The sequence below is a fragment of the Oryctolagus cuniculus genome, chromosome 14, assembly GCF_051225735.1.
Source record: "Oryctolagus cuniculus isolate XC-2025 breed Fujian yellow rabbit chromosome 14, ASM5122573v1, whole genome shotgun sequence".
Taxonomy (NCBI): Eukaryota; Metazoa; Chordata; class Mammalia; order Lagomorpha; family Leporidae; genus Oryctolagus; species Oryctolagus cuniculus.
This window is the reverse complement of record NC_142880.1, coordinates 17,603,045-17,621,817: the sequence shown is the minus strand read 5'-3', so window position 1 is coordinate 17,621,817 and position 18,773 is coordinate 17,603,045. Positions and strand designations below refer to the sequence as shown.

The 18,773-nt window shown below is 42.8% G+C and overlaps 1 protein-coding gene and 1 pseudogene across 20 annotated transcripts in view; both read left to right on the top strand.

Annotated features, from left to right (window-relative positions):
* MCTP1 (multiple C2 and transmembrane domain containing 1) overlaps window positions 1–18,773 on the top strand; it is a 767,919-nt gene that overhangs the window by 445,243 nt on the left and 303,903 nt on the right. The gene's annotated exons all lie outside the window — the stretch shown is intronic.
* Window positions 13,803–17,054, top strand: LOC100343140 (protein lin-28 homolog A pseudogene; annotated as a pseudogene). The gene has a single exon (XR_016220222.1). The product of XR_016220222.1 is annotated as a protein lin-28 homolog A pseudogene (transcript).

Sequence of the window (18,773 nt, the reverse complement as noted above, 5' to 3'; positions counted from 1 at the left end):
ACAGTGAGAGAGCCCTGAACATGCGCTGGGGTGGCCACATCTCGGAAAAGTCTGGTAGTTTTCTGTTTACAGCTGCTCTGCAACAGGCAGAAATCTTGCGTGCTTTTGTTGTTCCTCGGTCTGGAGGCTGACATCAGCTTGGCCTCTCTGGGTCCTCTAAGAACTGTCCGCAAAAAAAACCATTTTAAGTCGGTGGTGTTAGAAGCCTGTCTCAGAATTTTCTTGCAGTCTTTTTTGTGAGTGACAAGGCCCTCTGTACCCAACTTAGAGATGCACTGCCCAGAACATTTTATGGATACATTTTTCATGTCTGTATTTCCTTTTTTTACCATGCAAAGCAAGTATGGGGTTTCCAGGTCAGAGACTGGACATGAGGATTCACAGCATCGGTTTTGCAGCCCTGCTCTGCCTCTGTGGGCAAATGCAGTGAGGGCAGATGCCCACTGTGCATCCCACAGGTGGGTGCCACCAGGTGTGTGCCACAGGACCCCATCCACCCAGGGCGCACTAGGCGTTCATGTGTGAGAACTTGTCCAGTGTAGCCTCTGCTCCTCCTTGAGAGAGAGAGAAACCGAATGCTTTTCATGGAATCAGATTGCGTCTTGAGAAAGGAGACAAGGTTCCCCAAGTCTTTGCAGCCTTTTATAATACAAAGCCAAGGCTCCAAGCTGTGCACCTTCCACTAGGAAGAGAAAACGGTTCTAGGTGAAAGGAGGCAGCCTCTGTCTTCAGTGCATAGTTTTCCACTACTCTGCCCCCTTCACAATTAACTGCTGGACATTTCTGGTAAGCCTGGAGCTGTCCATTGTGAATAGGGTATACGCTCTGCAATTAGAATTCGAAGCAGAACTCTCTTCATAATTAAAGAATGACCAATTTTTCATTCACAGACATCTTTAGAATGCAGACTGCTAGATTGCTTAAAATTTTTCAGGTTTACAGTTTTATACAAAAATAAACCAAGGCAGTGACTACAAAATTGTGTCTTTGAGGTTTTCTAAAATTTATATAGTGTTTTAAGAATGCAATGCCTGTTGAAAAAAAGTAGTCAGAGAATAATTCCTGATTAAATTTAGGAACAGATAAACAAAGCTTTGTTCTTTATTAAATAAAATTGGAGCCTACAAATTATGAGAATAAATAAAATAAATGGTAGAAGTTTGCCCCAGGGCACTGGGAAAATCCCAAAGCTAAGGGCAGTGCAAGTTCCCCAGTTCTGCCCAGAAATGCAAATCACCTACCTGAGAAAACCTGTTGGATCACGGGAGATAAACTCACCCTAACTGTGAAGATACTGCAGTTGCAAGTGCCTCTTAGGCTGTAGTCCATGTTGTTCCAGTTGTCAGCTTCCAGCCATCCTGCCTGCCTGCCTGCCTGCCTGCTGCTCTTTTTCAGTGTGTTCAATAAATCTATCTGTGCTCACCACAGATCCCTTCACCACTTGCAACACCACTCTCAGTCGGTTGCTTCCCGACACATAAATTACTTTTCTATAAAGCACAGTCAAGTTTAAAAAGTCTCAAATTTCAGTTAAATTATCTTTAGTGTGTCAGAATACAAAAGTAGAGCACTTTGAAGATCTTAATTAAATTTGCTTTCTGTTCTAGTACTGTGCAATCTTCCCGTTCTTTTCCATAAAATAGAATAAAGTATAGGAGCAGCACCGTGGTCCAGCAGCTTAGGCTGTTGTCTGTGACACCGGCTTCCCTGGATGCCATACAGGAGTATCAATTTGAGTTCCAGTTACTCTGCTTCTAATCAGGTTTCTGGCGAATTTGCTTGGGAAGGCATGACATGGGCTCCTGCCAGTCGTGTGGGAGCCCACGACGGTTCCTGCCTCCAGGCTCCAGCCTGGCCCAGACCTGATGCAGCCATCTCGGGAGTGAGCCAGCCAATAGAGGATTGTGTGTGTGGGTGTGATTTTGTCTTTCAAATAAAAACATGTATCTTTAAAAAGATATAGTATTTCAGGTACCATCCTTTATGTAAGGATTAAAGCCTGGGGAACCTCATTGCCATGCCCATTGAAACTTTGTCTGAAGGTCAGATAAACAGCTGAGTTTCAGCTTCACTGTGAGTGGCTCCATTTTGATTTTTAGTCTGGTTCACTGGGTCCCTGTGCAGGAGCCTCTTCTAAAACAATGCCCTCAAGTAATTTTTCTTCTTTAAATTTAATTTGCATATTTAGCATTAGGGAGACAGATCAAAGTTTCCATCCCTGCTAATAGATTTTGGCCAGGGCCAGCGCTGGGAGCTGGAACTCAATCCAGGTCTCCCACATCTTTGGCATGAACCCAGTTACTTAAGACATCACCACTGCCTTCCCAAATCTGCCTGAACAGGAAGCTGGAATCTAACCCAGAGCTGGGAATCCACCTCAGGCATTCCAGTATGGTGTAAGGATGTCTTAACTGCTATGCTGAATGCCTGCCCCGGCAAATTGTATTTTGTTAACAGTCTATTGAAGTCAGGCACTCAGCATTGGAACTTTTGTCTTTTAAGAATTCTCTGGTTTTGTGCTGTGGAGACACACCATCAGCTTTGCCACAACAAGCGACTGAAGCTGTTGAAGCCTGTTTACTGTAGGTCTTTGTGCTGCTTACTCCAACTCACAGTCCATCTGATTCACAAAGACACATGGGAGTTTGTTGAGAGTTTTCAAAAATACCTGCTTTGGGACCGGCGCTGAAGCACAGGGGGTTAAAGCCCTGGTCTGCAATGTCAGCATCCCATATGGGTTCTGGTTCGAGTCCTGGCTGCTCCACTTCCAATCCAGCTCTCTGCTGTGGCCTAGGAAAGAAGTAGAAGATGGCCAAAGTCCTTGGGCCCCTGCTCCCATGTGAGAAGACCCAGAGGAGGCTCCTAGCTCCTGGATTCAGATCAGCGCATCTCCAGCCATTGTGGCCATCTGGGGAGTAAGCCAGTGGATAGAAGACCTCTCTCTCTCTCTCTCTCTCTCTCTCTCTCTCTCTAACTCTGCCTTTCAAATAAATAAATCTTAAAAAAAAAAAAAAGTAGCTGCTTTCTTGATAGAATTTCCTATACTTCTTAATCTACCTCTTTGGAGCACAAAGCTCCTATTTTCTCCGTAAATGTCATACTAATCTTTTCAGAATGTCATTCAGATCATTACAGTAAAATTCTGAAAAGCAATCATCAGTTTTCAAGATGGCAAGAAAAAAAAAACAAACTAGGGAAAGTAGTATCCAAAAGAGTTTTCAAAATTATTTAGTTTTTGCTGATTTCAGTTTCACTGTTCCAACTCAGTAGTGTTAAAACAAAAATATTGTTCTTTGCTGTCATGAAAAATATGTAGCAGGCAGAAGTCAATAGATTCTCCTTCTTGCTCCATCACTTGCACAGAAAAATCAATAGAGTGAAAGGAAAATACATCTCAAATGGACCATAATGCTCTTGAAATCCACAAATGTAGGGTATCTATAATACAGAAAACTGAACAAGCTTACATTGTAAATTTTATAAGAAAATGAGGGATTGTTTTTCATTCTGTTAGCAAAGAGAACATTTTAGATGTACCATTGCTCAGAGGTACATGTACCGTATCACTTCACAGATTCTAGATTTATGAGCTACTTCTTCCTGTGTTTTTGGTCTAACGTCTAGTAGTGTGCTTTTAGGTGAATACTGAAGAAAATGCTTGTAAGGGAAAAAGACTGCACACTTTTTTTAAGAGTTTATTTAAAAAAAAAGATTTATTTATTTATTTGAAAGAGTTACACAGATAGAAAGAAGAGGCAGGGCGGGGGCGTCTTCCATCTGATGGTTCATGCCCCAGTTTGCTGCAATGGCCAGAGCTGCACTAATCTGAAGCAAGGAACCAGGAGGGTCTTCCTGGTCTCTCACATGGGTGCAGGGGCCCAAGGATTTGGGCCATCTTCTACTGCTTTCCTAGGCCACAGCAGAGAGCTGGATTGGAAGAGGAGCAGCCAGGACTCAAACCAGCACCCATATGGGATGCCAGCACTGCAGGCGGTGGCTTTACCCGGTACGCCACAGTGCTGGGCCCAGACTGCACACTTTCAATACATTCAGCATGACTACAGGGATGTGGCAGGCAAAGAGGCATGGGCTGCCCCTATGGAAAGCGATTTGGCCATACTCAGGGGTTCCTCAGAATTGATAATTCCATGATATATCCATGCCTTAGGCTTCTAGCTGGAGAACTTGTTTTGAGGTCTAGAAAATGAAATGTCATCAGCTAAGTACAGGCAGAAATCTGAAATGACCCCTAATGGTCCATGTCCTCGTGTATCTCCCACTTCTTTGGATTGGCTGGAATCTGTGAGTATGAATGGGTGTCCTGTGCTTGTGCTATTTTTGTGAATGTGTGAACATCATTAATGAGTTGCCTTTGAGTTCATCAAAAGGAGATGATCTTTAGATGAACTCTTTAAGGGGGCCTAGAGCCCCTCTTGAGTTGGATGCGCTTTCTGACGTTGATAAAATGAGCACTCTTGCTGTGAACTGCCCATTGAGAGGAATGGCTTCTAGAAGCTGAAGGCCTCACTCCTTTTTTTTTTTTTTAAAGCTTTTATTTAGTAAGTATTAATTTCATAGTTACAGCTTTTGAAATATAGCAGTTCTTTCCCCCATACCCACCCTCCTATCCCACCTCGTACTCCCTCTCCCATCCCATTCTTCATTAAGATTCATTTTTAATTACCTTTATATATGGCCGGTGCCGCGGCTCAATAGGCTAATCCTCCGCCTGCGGCGCCAGCACGCCGGGTTCTAGTCCCAGTCAGGGTGCTGGATTCTGTCCCGGTTGCCCCTCTTCCAGTCCAGCTCTCTGCTGTGGCCCGGGAGTGCAGTGGAGGATGGCCCAAGTGCTTGGGCCCTGCACCCGATGGGAGACCAGGAGAAGCACCTGGCTCCTGCCTTCAGATCAGCACTGTGCGCCGGCCGCAGTGGCCATTGGAGGGTGAACCAACAGCAAAAAGGAAGACCTTTCTCTCTGTCTGTCTCTCTCTCACCATCCACTCTGCCTGTCAAAAATAAATAAATAAATAAATAATTTTTAAAAAGTATTAGAAAAAAATTACCTTTATATACAGAAGACCAACTCTATATTAAGTAAAGATTTCAATAGTTTGCACCCACGCACACCCACAATGTATAAAGCATTGTTTGAGAACAAGTTTTACCTATAATTCTCATAGTATAACTCATTAAGGGCAGAGGTCCGACATGGGGAGCAAGTGCACAGTGACTCTGTTGTTGATTTAACAACCGACACTCTTAGTTATGACATCGGTGATCACCTGAGGATCTTGTCATGACTTGCCATGGCTGTGGAAGCCTTTTGGGTTCACAAACTCCTTGTTTAGACAAGACCATAATCAAAGTGGAAGTTCTCACCTCCCTTCAGAGAAATGTACTTCCTTCTCTGATGGTCCCTTCTTTCCACTGGGCTCTCACCCACAGAGATCTTTCATGCAGACCACTTTTTGCCATAGTATCTTGGCTTTCCATGCCTGAAATGCTCTCATGGGCCTTTTAGCCAGATCTGAATGCCTTTAAGGGCTGATTCTGAGGCCAGAGTGCTGTTTAGGGCATTTGTCGTTCTATGAGTCTGCTGTGTGGTCTGCTTCCCACGTTGGATCACTCGCTCCTTTTTAATTCTATCTATTGTTATTAGCAGACACTTGCTCTTATTTACGTGATCCCCTGACACTTATTCCTTTCTGTATGATCAGTTATGCACTTAAAATGATCACTTTAGCTAGTACAATGGCATTAGTACCTGCCAACTTAATGAGATTTGGAGTCCCATGGTAAGTTTTTAGCTTTACCCTTAGGTGTTAAGTCTGTGGGAATGTGTGCCAACCTGCAAATCTCCTCCCTTTCTTATTCCCACTCTTACTTTTTACGGGGATCAATTTTCAATTGGATTTGAATACCTAAGAAAAATTCTGTGTTAAGTAAAGAGTTCAACCAATAGTATTAAGTAGAAAGAGAAAATACTAAAAAGAATAAAACAGTAAGCTGTTCCTTGACAGTCAGGACAAGGGCTGATCAAGTCATTGCTTCTCATAGTGTGTTTCGCTTCTACAGGTTTCCTCTTAGGTGCTCAGTTAGTTGTCACAGATTATGGAAAACATATGATGTTTGTCCCTTTGGGACTGGCTTAATTCACTCAGGATGATGTTTTCCAGATTCTTCCATTTTGTTGCAAATGACCGGATGTCTTTTTTTAGCACTGTGTAGTATTCCATAGAGTACATATTCCATAATTTCTTTATCCAGTCTTCTGTTGATGGGCATTTAGGTTGATTCCAGGTCTTAGCTATGGTGAATTGAGCTGCAATAAACATTGAGGTGCAGATAGCTCTTTTGTTTGGCAATTTAATTTCCTTTGGGTAAATTCCGAGGAGTGGGATGGCTGTGTCGTGTGGTAGGGCTGTATTCAGATTTCTGAGGTATCTCCAAACTGACTTCCATAGTGGCTTTACCACTTTGCATTCCCACCAACAGTGGGTTAGTGTCCCTTTTTCCTCACATCCTCGCCAGCATCTGTTGTTGGTAGATTTCTGTATGTGAGCCATTCTAACCAGGGTGAGGTGAAACCTCATTGTGGTTTTGATTTGCATTTCCCTGGTTGCTAGTGATCTTGAACATTTTTTCATGTGCCTGTTGGCCATTTGGATTTCCTCTTTTGAAAAATGCTTGTTTAAGTCCTTAAGCCTCACTCCTACAACTACAAGGAACTAAGTTCTCCCAACATAGATGAGCTTGGAAGAAGATCCTAGGTCCAGATGAAAACTCAGCCCAGCTGAGATTTCAGCTAAATGGCAAGCTATTTTTGTATATTCACAACACTTCTGACTCCAAATGTGTCACTTTTCCACCAGAAAAACTCTCCAATTCTTATGGACACCTACCACACCCAGTGATTTAATTCAGTTATGACTCTAACTCCTACCGTTAGTGCAGCCCACAGTTAAGGGTTCCCCCAGTAAAGTTGCCCTAGCTTCAGACGCCAGAGTTCAAGCCACCCTTACTTCTGACTAACCAGCTATAAATTGTACCTCTCTAGGTACAATAATTTACTAGAATAGCTCATAGAACTCCAAAAACAGGTTACTTGTTTATTGCAAGGGAGTCAACTTGGAAATAGTCAAATAGAAATGAACATTGGGCAGGATAAGCAAAGGGACATGGAGATTCACTGGCCTCTCTGGGAATGCCACCCTCCATGCACATCAGTGCACCCATCAGCCTGGAAGCTCTCTAACCCCAATGGTCAGGATTTTCATGGAGGTTACATCTTGTAAGCATGGTTGATTGCATCACCAGCCATTGGTGATTGAGCTTACTCTTGATCCCTCTCCCTTCTCATGGGGGTCAAGCAGTAGGGCTGAACTTCCTAACTTTCTGGTCATCTGGTTGGTTCCTTTCTAGCCAGTCCCATCCTGGAGTCATCTAAGGGTCCCAGTCACCGGCTGTAGGTTAAGATTCAGAAAGACATATCACTCCAGAGATTTCAAGGACCTTAGGAGCTCTAGTGTCAGGAACTAGGAAGACCAAAAGATATGAATGGCATCTCTGTTGCTCAGGAAGTTACAAGGGTTTGTGGAGCTCTGTGCCAGCAAGTAGGGGTAGATACCAAATACATGGTTCTCATCATGTCACAGCTGGCTGATGAGGTCCTAATCAGCTAAGCCATGCCTGAACTCCAGGAAGTGTGAGATCACAAGTGCATGTTGTTTATGCTACTATGTTGGTGGTAATTTGTTACGTTGCAATGGAAAATTAATGCAGCATCTAAGTTGAAGAGCAAGACAAGCAGGAGCTTCTTTGTCCTCCTTGCAGATTGATTTTCCAGTTGTTTCCACTGTTCTTGAAAATACTGTTAAATGCCACTCTTAGCCATTGGTTTCCCTTGGAAAGGCTAGAAAGTGGAGAGTAAAAAATAAGAGAATTGTCAGATGCCAAGTTGTTTCAAGAACCTACCCACAGAATTCATTTTTGTAACACCCAATGAATAGAATTGTTTCAGAGCACTTTGATTTCAGTAAAACATTAGCATTTGGAAAATATATTCATTAATTCTTGAGTTGGCAATCTTTGAATACAATAGAAATCCACATTTATTTTTAAATGGAATTGGGGGTATTAGAGAAGATTGAAATGACTCATACTCTGCTCATCTATGGTGTTTTGTAAATCAGTGTCGGAAAAAAGATCCCAGGGTCTGTTGACATAGGCTATTTTAAAAAATCTATTTCATCTCAAGAATAAATATTAATATGAACTTTTGGTGGTTTAGTATTCATGATAAGTAGATTTTCTTTAGTTTGGAAAAAAAAAGATTTGATATATTTATAGTGAAACAATGTTAAAGTAAGAAGACTGACATTTAAAAATAAATATGTATCACTGCCCTTGGAGGGCATTGTTGCTGAAATTTGATTGTGATGCTTCAGTTTTTACAGAGTTGTGGGGAGCAACTCGGACTAGACTAAGTTACTGGAATTAAGACTTATTCTATGCATCTGCTCTCCCACAATATGGTGCTGAGAAGGGAGAAACAGCTTCTACACAGCTGCCTCCAGTTCAACCAATAAACTGTAGGACCTGCTCCTGATTGGAGGAGAGCAGCGTACTCGGCGTGTGGGTAGCAGAGTTGGGATTGGTGGAAGAGGACTATAAAGGAGGAGAGAGACAATATGCACCAGGAACATCTAAGGGGAACACCTGAGGAACATCTGAGCAGCCCCCGAGAGAGCCAGCTGGTGGTGTGCCGCTCCCTCGCGGAAGTGGGGAAAGCCAACCCGGGAAGAACCAGCAGCAAACCCGGGAAGGGCCGAGCAGACAAAAGAACAGCGCAGGGTCCTGTGTCGTTCCTCCACGAAGAGGGGGAGCGACAAGAATCTATTTCCAATGAACAGAATGAGTGTGATAAGCAGGGTGAGTGTCTCCTACAGTGGTAAAGAGAATACATTATTTGAGTTTTGTAAGTTTTAAGTACTTTCATGATGAGAATATAATTACATGGGAAAGACCCAAACAAAGCGAGCCTGTAGTTCTCACTGTAAAAAAGCCACACTTAACACCAGGAAGCTCTCCAGGTGATCTTGTAGTGCCATGAGAGGATTCGCATTGGGGCCTTCACCAAATGCTAGAACTCACTGATTAAAAACAATGCCCCGCCCCCTAAAAACCAGGGATGGAGCGGAGCTAATGTTTTATGTGCCTGCACATAAAGCTTTGTGTTTGGGTCATGTCAGTGTCTGTCTTGAGGAAGTCTCAAGGTGAGTGAAGTATAAATTACTCCATCACTGACAGTCCTGAAATACTTTTCCACATGCCAACCCGAGCCGTCTTCTATTTTCAATTTGTCCTCCCTTTAAAAATTGTAAATATTGCCATTTCCTGAGTTGACATTCAACATGAATCGGGAGAACTTAGAACACTGGGACTATAACAAGGAATGCAAGAAAGCATGAAGTGTAAAAGTGGTAGAAAAATCAATGCTCATGAGCATTTACTTAGCGCCTAGTCTGTGCAACGCCCAATAGCGTACCCAGCACATTATCGACCTTGGAATTACCCTTCTCGCCTGGAGATCTGCAGTGCTGTGGTGCTGCAGAATTCCATGTTGATAATGTACTTCATAACAATGATGTCAGCCACAAGTACCAATTACTAGAGAAAAAAATGTAGTCTAAAATAATTCAACAATACAACATAAAATTATTATGAAGATTTAGTGAATTAAAGACCTGTAGAGTGACAAGGACAATGTCTACTGTATGATAAATATACACTATGAGGATTTATTAGCCATCTTAATAAAAATAGCAACTACACATGGACCTATGTATAGTGATAGGGTATTTTGAAAACAATTTTGAGTATAATATTTAGCTTTGATTTACTTGAGAAGCAGAGAGGAAGAGATCCCCCATACTGGTTCACTCCCCGAATGCCCATAACAACCCAGGCTGTGCTGGGGCCAAAGCCAGGAGCTCAAAACTCACTGTGGTACTATCTGGGGGTGGGAGTAAAAGCTGAGAATCCAGCCTAGGCACTCTAATCTGAAATACAGGGGTCATAACTGCTGGGCTAAACGCTCGCTTCCTGTTTTGAAGCTTGAACGACTGGTTGTTGGGTGGGAAGAAAAGCCCTCTGCTACCCTCTTAGTGAAACTGCTGACGATCGAAGAACTGACAGTTAGCAAAGATCCAGGATGACACAGCCAATGTATATACTCATACTTGCCTCAAAACATGGAAAACAAAAGAGAAGTAGTTAGCCAAAGGCTGGAGAAATAAATAAGAGAAGAATATTCTTCCAGCTGTGTGAGAAACACACACACATATAATAACAAGGATAAAACATCCTATTCTTCTATATCATTTTTATTTTTCATGATCTTAAATTATCATTCTTGCTACAGAGCCAGGTATAAAAATGCCAGACCTAATTACATATTTCAAGACTAAAGTAAACAGGATTTATAAAGTATCTGTCACAACTGTAAATTGTTGAGAAGTTTGGGAGTAGAACTTGGGTTTGAAATTTATTTTTAAATTAAAAACTTTGGAATTGACAGTGTTTATAAATCTTTGATGATTTAATGGTGGCAGTGTTCCTATCAGTTCTTTGGACAAGGTCTTTGCTCTCTATATTGCACTTCCAAATATGGAAATTTGAACAGAACAGAGAATTTAAACTAGATCTTATTCCAAGCAAAAATGAGAAGTCAAACCATTTATGATTGGGGTTTCAAATCATTTGTCCCAGTAAAGGTGGTATTCACATTGAGTTATTCACAACACTGAGTGATGTTTACATGACATCTGAGGCTGGCGCCACGGCTCACTAGGCTAATCCTCCGCCTTGCAGCGCTGGCACACCGGGTTCTAGTCCCGGTCAGGGCGCCGGATTCTGTCCCGGTTGCCCCTCTTCCAGGCCAGCTCTCTGCTGTGGCCAGAGAGTGCAGTGGAGGATGGCCCAAGTGCTTGGGCCCTGCACCCCATGGGAGACCAGGAGAAGCACCTGGCTTCTGCCATCGGATCAGCGCGGTGCGCCGGCCGCAGCGTGCCGGCCGCAACGGCCATTGGAGGGTGAACCAACGGCAAAGGAAGACCTTTCTCTCTGTCTCTCTCACTGTTCATTCTGCCTGTCAAAAAAAAAAAAAAAAAAAGACATCTGACCCATTTAATGATCTTACTGGCCTAGGATATAAAGGAAGCATAAACTATTGGCCAGGCTCCAAAGTAGCTCCTTGCTTGCTTCTACCACTCATTCCCTGTTCTCACACCTGCTATCACAAGTTCTCAGACTCTGAAGATGGTGGCTTTTGTTCATCACCATGATCCAGACTTTTTCTTGAGCACTTGCTCCCTGATGTTGGCGGGATTTGGAGATTTATAAGCAAAGAACAGTGTGACCCCTGAGAGATTTACATTAGTTTTATGACATAGTACATAAATCTTTGAATGCCATGGATATGTTATTCATGTTAGAACTCTTTTTTTTTTTTAAGATTTTTATTTATTTATTTGATAGGTAGAGATACAGACAGTGAGAAAGACAGAGAGAAAGGTCTTCCTTCCGTTGGTTCACTCCCCAATTGGCCGCTACGGCTGGCACTGTGCCGATCTGAAGCCAGGGGTCAGGTGTTTCTTCTTGGTCTCCCATGGGGTGCAGGGGCCCAAGCACTTGGGCCATCCTCCACTGCACTCCTGGGCCACAGCAGAAAGCTGGACCGGAAGAGGAGCAGCCAGGACTAGATCCAGTGCCCAATTATGGGGAGGAAGCCATTGTAATCCATAAACCGTACTTTGGAAATTTATATTTACTAAATAAAAAAAAGGCAAAAAAAATTTACTAAATGAGATGTAAAATAACATTGATATATGATATAATTGTGTTTGTTATAAAGTTGATTAGCAAGTGTTCCCTTTCTGATTAAAGAAAATGTCAGGCTCATATTTAATATTAAAATGATTTTATACTTAATATTATTTAATATTAATGAACATTATATGATTTAATACTTAACTAATGTATTTTAGGCAGTTTATATTAACTACAGTGTGTATTTATATTTAAAGTTTTGTAAATCATGAGAATTTGTTGTGTTTAAGACTATACCATTGGGAAAGAAATGAAAAGCCATATATCAGTTCTAAAAGATGACTGTTTTCTACAGTCATATGTGTCCATTGTTCTGTTGTTTTGCCATCCACATTTGAAAGCAAGTATTTGTAGTTTGGACTGTAGGCTTCAATTGACTATCAGCATTGCCTCCTTTATATCAATATGATTGTATTAAACTTCTTTAATTCAGATTCAAGACACTCTTAAGTGACTCACATGAACTGTTGAATATCTCTATATCCATTAATCCCTAAAACAAATTTTCCACCTCAGTCAATATGGTATTCATAGATTTCTCAAAAGTATACTATGTTCATTTGCTCTTGCCTATATAAGCATGTTCAGTTTTTTAACTTAAATAGTCCTTTGGCCTCTTTACCAACTTGAGTTCTGAGTCAGGAGCCTTTTACTGGGTGTTGTGTTCTTTTCTGAAGGCCAAGGATTCCTTTGCAAGTGAAAATGAGTCCAGAGCAACACCAATAGCAAGGATGGCAAATAGTAAAGAGTTAGCAAGGAGTTGGAGGGTAGTGAACTTGGAAATTTATGGAGGATACTGACAACTTGATTCAGATATTTGGAAAACTGTTATATGGAAGAGGGATTCTTCAATTTTGCACTGTCTAGAGTCCACAAATAGTTCTAGAACTAATTTGAGTTTTGATGAAATAGACATCTGACTCACTTCCATGGAAATTCATAGCAGTTTGAGCATTTCTGTATTTTTCTGCAATACAGACTTCCTGAGCTTTGCTGGACTCTGCTGTAGATGGCTTCTTGCCCACACATGTATGGTTTTACGAGAAAGGAATGATTTTTTTCCTAGAAACCTTTTATTTAAGGTATACAAACCTCACGCATTTCATAAATACAACTTTAGGAACATAGTGATTCTTCCCACCCACACTCCCACCTTTCTTCTTCTTCCTTCTCCTATTCCCATTCTTAATTTTCACTAAGATCTATTTTCAATTAACTTTATTCTTATAAGATTAATTCTATACTAAGTACAGAGTTCAACAAATAGTATGAAAAAAAAAAAAACTGTTCCCAAACAGTTGAGACAAGGACTGTTCAAAGTCATCACATCTCAAAGTGTCAATTTCACTTCTGTAGATTAACTTTTAGGTTCTCTATTAGATACCACAGGGAGAACATATGGTATTTGTCCTACTGGCTTATTTCACTTAGTATAATGTTTTCCTGTTGCATCTATTTTGTTGAAAATGACAAAGGAATAAATTTTTTTCTTTTCTAATGGTTGGGTATCTTTTGTATACATTTGCCTTTTTCTGTGTTCATGAGTGAGATATATGATGCAAATCTGGGTGGTTACCCTAAAGAGTCTGTGAAAGGAATTAAGAGATCAGGTTTTTTTTTAGTGCAGATAATTCATGGAAAATTCATATGTGAGCTCTATGTATGGAGTTCATATTGTTTTGTACCCAAAATAAGTTGATCTTTTCACTACATTTCCCATGTACTTTTTGAAGTACTGTCATATGTTTAAATACCCTAAAATAAATATAAAATAGAATAACCTAAAAAATGAAAATGTTTCAGGCATATAAGGCAGAAAATTGTCATCATAAGCCAACCTGCACTATAAAAAACATATTAAAAACCATCCTTTGCTTTGCCTCCGGACTTCTCTGGGGCCAGCAGCCGCCCGACTAGGGGCCCGGGGCAGCGGGCTCTGCCGACGACCATGGGCTCCGTGTCCAACCAGCAGTTTGCAGGTGGCTGCACCAAGGCGGCGGAGAAGGCGCCCGAGGAGGCACCGGCGGACGAGCCGCAGCTGCTGCACGGGGCCGGCATCTGTAAGTGGTTCAACGTGCGCATGGGGTTCGGCTTCCTGTCCATGACCGCCCGCGCCGGGGTCGCGCTCGACCCCCTGGTGGACGTCTTTGTGCACCAGAGTAAGCTGCACATGGAGGGCTTCCGGAGCCTGAAGGAGGGTGAAGCAGTGGAATTCACCTTCAAGAAGTCCGCCAAGGGCCTGGAATCCATCCGTGTCACCGGGCCTGGTGGGGTGTTCTGTATCAGCAGCGAGAGGCGGCCAAAGGGGAAGAGCATGCAAAAACGCAGATCTAAAGGAGGCAGGGGCTACAACTGTGGAGGTCTAGACCATCATGCCAAGGAGTGCAAGCTGCCACCCCAACCCAAGAAGTGCCACTTCTGCCAGAGCATCAGCCATATGGTGGCCTCGTGCCCCCTGAAGGCCCAGCAGGCCCCCAGCGCCCAGGGAAAGCCAGCCTACTTCCGGGACGATGAAGAGGAGATCCACAGCCCTGCCATGCTCCCCGAGGCCCAGAATTGAGCCACAGGGGGTGGGGGCTGGTTTTTTGGCTATCAGGAAGTTTCAAGGAGCAGGCATCAACTGCAGAGTGGAGAAAGTGGGGACAGGGTGGGTTGGGGGGAGCTGGCATTGCCACGTATCCCAGGCTGGGGTTCACAGCATCACCCCTTTTCCCCTCATGCCGGGAGGAAGGAGTGAGGCAGGGAATTCCAACCATGCTATATCCAAATGCAATTAAGGGGTTTGGGGGGTGTATCACCCTGTAGCCTGCATGCTTTATCTGAGGCCCCGCGTGCCAAATCTCTAGCTTTGCAAAGTCACCTGGATGGGGGAAGTTTTCCTTTGAAGGAAGGATATGGAATAATACTTCCCTAGCCAGGGTGAGAAGACTGGTTGTGGGCCCAGATTCCTGGACCCAACCCCCAAACCACTACGTCCTGTGGGAGGGACTCTCGGGAGTAAGGCAGGGTTTTCCACATCTTGTTTCCTCATAACTCGATCCTGGGACAGGGTGCTGGGAACTGTCCCAAGCAGTGGGTTGTGACGATCGGCAAAAAGGGTGGCTGGGGAACAGTCACAGACCCGCTGCTCCTGAGCTCACTCCTGACCCCATTCTGGGCCAATGCGATTTATTTATTTGCTCCCTTGGATAACTGCACCTTGGGTCCCACTTTCTCCAGGATGCCAACTGCACTAACTATGTGCGAACGACGTATCTTGTGCATTTGAACTTTTTTTTTTTAATATAAATAGTCTGGGTTTGTATTTTTGTATATTTTAATCAAAGGCCCTCATTCCTGCACTGTGTTCTCAGGTACATGAGCAATCTCAGGGATAAGTCCGCAGCAGCTCCAGGTCTGCACAGCAGGAAGGCTTTTTGTTGTTTTTATCACCATGGAGAACAACTATTTGGAGTGCACAGCCTATTGAACTACCTCATTTTGCCAACTGGAGCTGGCTTTTTTGCCACAGTGTCCTCTTGAAACCCCCTCCACCTTAAAAATGTTTCAGGGAGATGAAGTGTTAATGGGGTTGTCCCATGATTGAGCTCCTCCTCCCGGAAGACTGAAAATTAGTCTGGACAGGAAAATGCAGAGAAGTCAGGCCATGCCAGCTGAAAGGCCCAAAGAGGAAGCCATGGTCAAGGTTGCCTGATCCTAGGACACAGGTCTTTTGCTTCACTTAACAGAGCCATCCTTCACCAACCAGATTTAGGCGAGGCCCACTATGCACAACAGGGTGTGTGTGTTTGTGTGCACACACGCGTGTGTGAAAAATGGGAGCTGGTAAGGATGAGTTGAAGACCAATACCCCTGTACCCATCCTGTGCTGTCCAGGGGTGAACATGAAGCAAGGACTAAAAAATCCTTAACCTTCCCAAATTCTTGGCTTCCAGGGAGACCCATAAGTGAGGGCCTCAGTGGTGGTGTCCGGAGCCAGTGTCCTGCCCTGCGACTGTAGTGATGACTGTGTCATGGTAACTAAAGGAGAAGGGGGTTTCATGTACATGCTGAGAGATCACTGCAACCTACCTCACTGTGTTGAAATGGGACAAATGCAATAGAATGCATTGGGTGATGTGTGTCTGGTCCTGGGTTCCTGTCTCCCCCAAATGCTGCCCCCCCTTCAGTTATTGTATTGTCTGGGCTTTGTAGGACTTCACTGCGTCTCTGAGTTGGTGATTGCTAGGCGGCCTAGTTTGTGTAAATATAATGTGTTGGTCTTTCTCCATGTTCTTTTGGGGTTTTATTGTTTACAAAATTCTTTTTGTATTGAGAGAAAAATAGCCAAAGCATCTTTGACAGAAGGTTCTGCACCAGGCAGAAGGATCTGAAACACAGGAGGCTCTCTTCTTGAAGCGGGGATCTTAAGCTGTCTTTGGTGTTCCCCTTCCCCTATCCTATTCTGGATCTCTGTCCTTAAAATTTGACTCCTAACCTACCCTCTTCTCCATTCCCCCACCCACATGTAAACACTGAATCCTGGGTGTCTCCACACATCTAAAGGATTCATGCAAAAATCCTGAACAAAATAGGAAGCTCTGCCCCTTGTTCCCAACCTCCTGAGTCAAGACCATTTCCTGATGGGACTCATGCCAAAGACTTAAGACACTGATGCATTTGGATGGGTCAGACCTCAATTTATCCGAAAGAAGAGAAGCTATTGGGCACCTTATGTGTAGAAAAGGGGTTTGGAGATCAAGAAGGGGACTATGAATGTACGTCCAAGTCACTCAGGAACTTTTATGCAGGTGCAAGAAACTTATGTCAAAGTGGCCATAAGATTGTTTGATAGGAGACGGACGAATGTAACTCCATGTTTACTGCTAGAAACCAAAGCTTTATGTGAAATCTTGAATTTATGGGCGGGAGGGAGGGAGGGTAGGAAAGCTTGCATCTGTTCTTTGGCTGACCCCCCCCCATTCCTGAACTGCAGGAGAATAAGCCCCCTTGGGTTTGGTGACCCCACCACTGGGGAGTGTGTATTTGAAGGTTGATTTTTGCTGTACTGGGTTCCTCCTTTCCCATTTTCTAATTGCTTTGTAACACATATGCTCACTCTCCCATCCCTTCTCCTTTCCCTGGGGAAATACAATGAATAAATCAAGACTTATACTTAAGGTATACTAAGCTGATCTTCTGTATATTAAGATAATCGAAAATGAATCTTGATGTGAATGGAAGGGGAGAGGGAGTGGGAAAGGGGAGGGTTGTGGGTGGGAGGGACGGTATGGGGGGGAAGCCATTGTAACACATGAGTCATACTTTGGAAATTTATATTCATTAAATAAAAGATTAAAAAAAAACAAAAACAAAAACAAAACAAAAAGACTCATTGGTACTGAAAAAAAACAAAAAAAAAAAACAAAAAAAAAAACACCATCCTTCAGGCACAAGGAAAATGATCATCTGATGGAAATGTAGATGTTGGAATAAAATCACCATAAATAATTTTAAAATAAATAAATAAGGAATAAATGGATTTCTCTCTAGACTAAGCCAATACATTTTTGGGATCTCATAAGCAGCTTGACAGCCCTCTAGCCAATATCTGATATCCTTTATGGGAAGTTTTTCAATAGGTTCAGCTCAGTTTTCCACCAGATTCTTTTGCTTTCTCCAACTACACCATAAATATATTATTCCAAGTAAGTCATCTGTTTTCTCTTGCTTTGTAAACAGTTTCCGTAATTTTGGCAACTTAACACAATACCCGTTTCATAGCCCAGGGTTGCTGTAAGTCATAGATCTGGGCACACAAGAGTTGATTTTTTTCCTTAGATCTCACAAAGCCAAAGACAAGGTGTTGGCTGCCCTGAGCTCTTCTCTGGATCTCAGGGTCCGTGTCCAGGCTCACTCCTGGTGTTGGCAGAGTTCAGTTCCTGGAGGTTGTAGGTCTGAACGTTCTCTGTTCCTGCTTTCAGCCAGGGTTTCGTGCAGCTCCTAAAAGCCAGTTGTACACTCTTTCATGATGAAAACTCTAAGCAAATTGGGTACAGAAGGAACATTCCTCAATATAATCAAAGCAATCTATGAAAAACCCATGGCCAGCATCCTATTGAATGGGGAAAAGTTGGAAGCATTTCCACTGAGATCTGGTACCAGACAGGGATGCCCACTCTCACCACTGCTATTCAACACAGTTCTGCAAGTTTTAGCCAGAGCCATCAGGCAAGAAAAAGAAATTAAAGGAATACAAATTGAGAAGGAAGACGACAAACTATTCCTCTTTGCAGACGATATGGTTCTTTATTTAGGGGACCCAAAGAACTCTACTAAGAGACTATTGGAACTCATAGAAGAGTTTGGCAAAGTAGCAGGATATAAAATCAGTGCACAAAAATCAACAGCCTTTGTATACACAGGCAATGCCACTGCTAAGAAAGAACTGCTAAGATCAATCCATTCACAATAGCTACAAAAATAATCAAATACCTTGGAATAAACTTAACCAAGGACGTTAAAGATCTCTACAATGAGAATTACAAAATCTTAAAGAAAGAAATAGAAGAGGATACCAAGAAATGGAAAAGTCTTCCATGCTCATGGATTGGAAGAATCAACATCATCAAAATGTCCATTCTCCCGAAAGCAATTTACAGATTCAATGTGATACCAATCAAGATACCAAAGACATTCTTCTCAGATCTAGAAAAAATGATGCTGAAATTCATATGGAGATGCAGGAGACCTCGAATAGCTAAAGCAATTCTGTACAACAAAAACAAAGCCGGAGGCATCACAATACCAGATTTCAGGACATACTACAGGGCAGTTGTAATCAAAACAGCATGGTACTGGTACAGAAACAGATGGCTAGACCAATGGAACAGAATAGAAACACC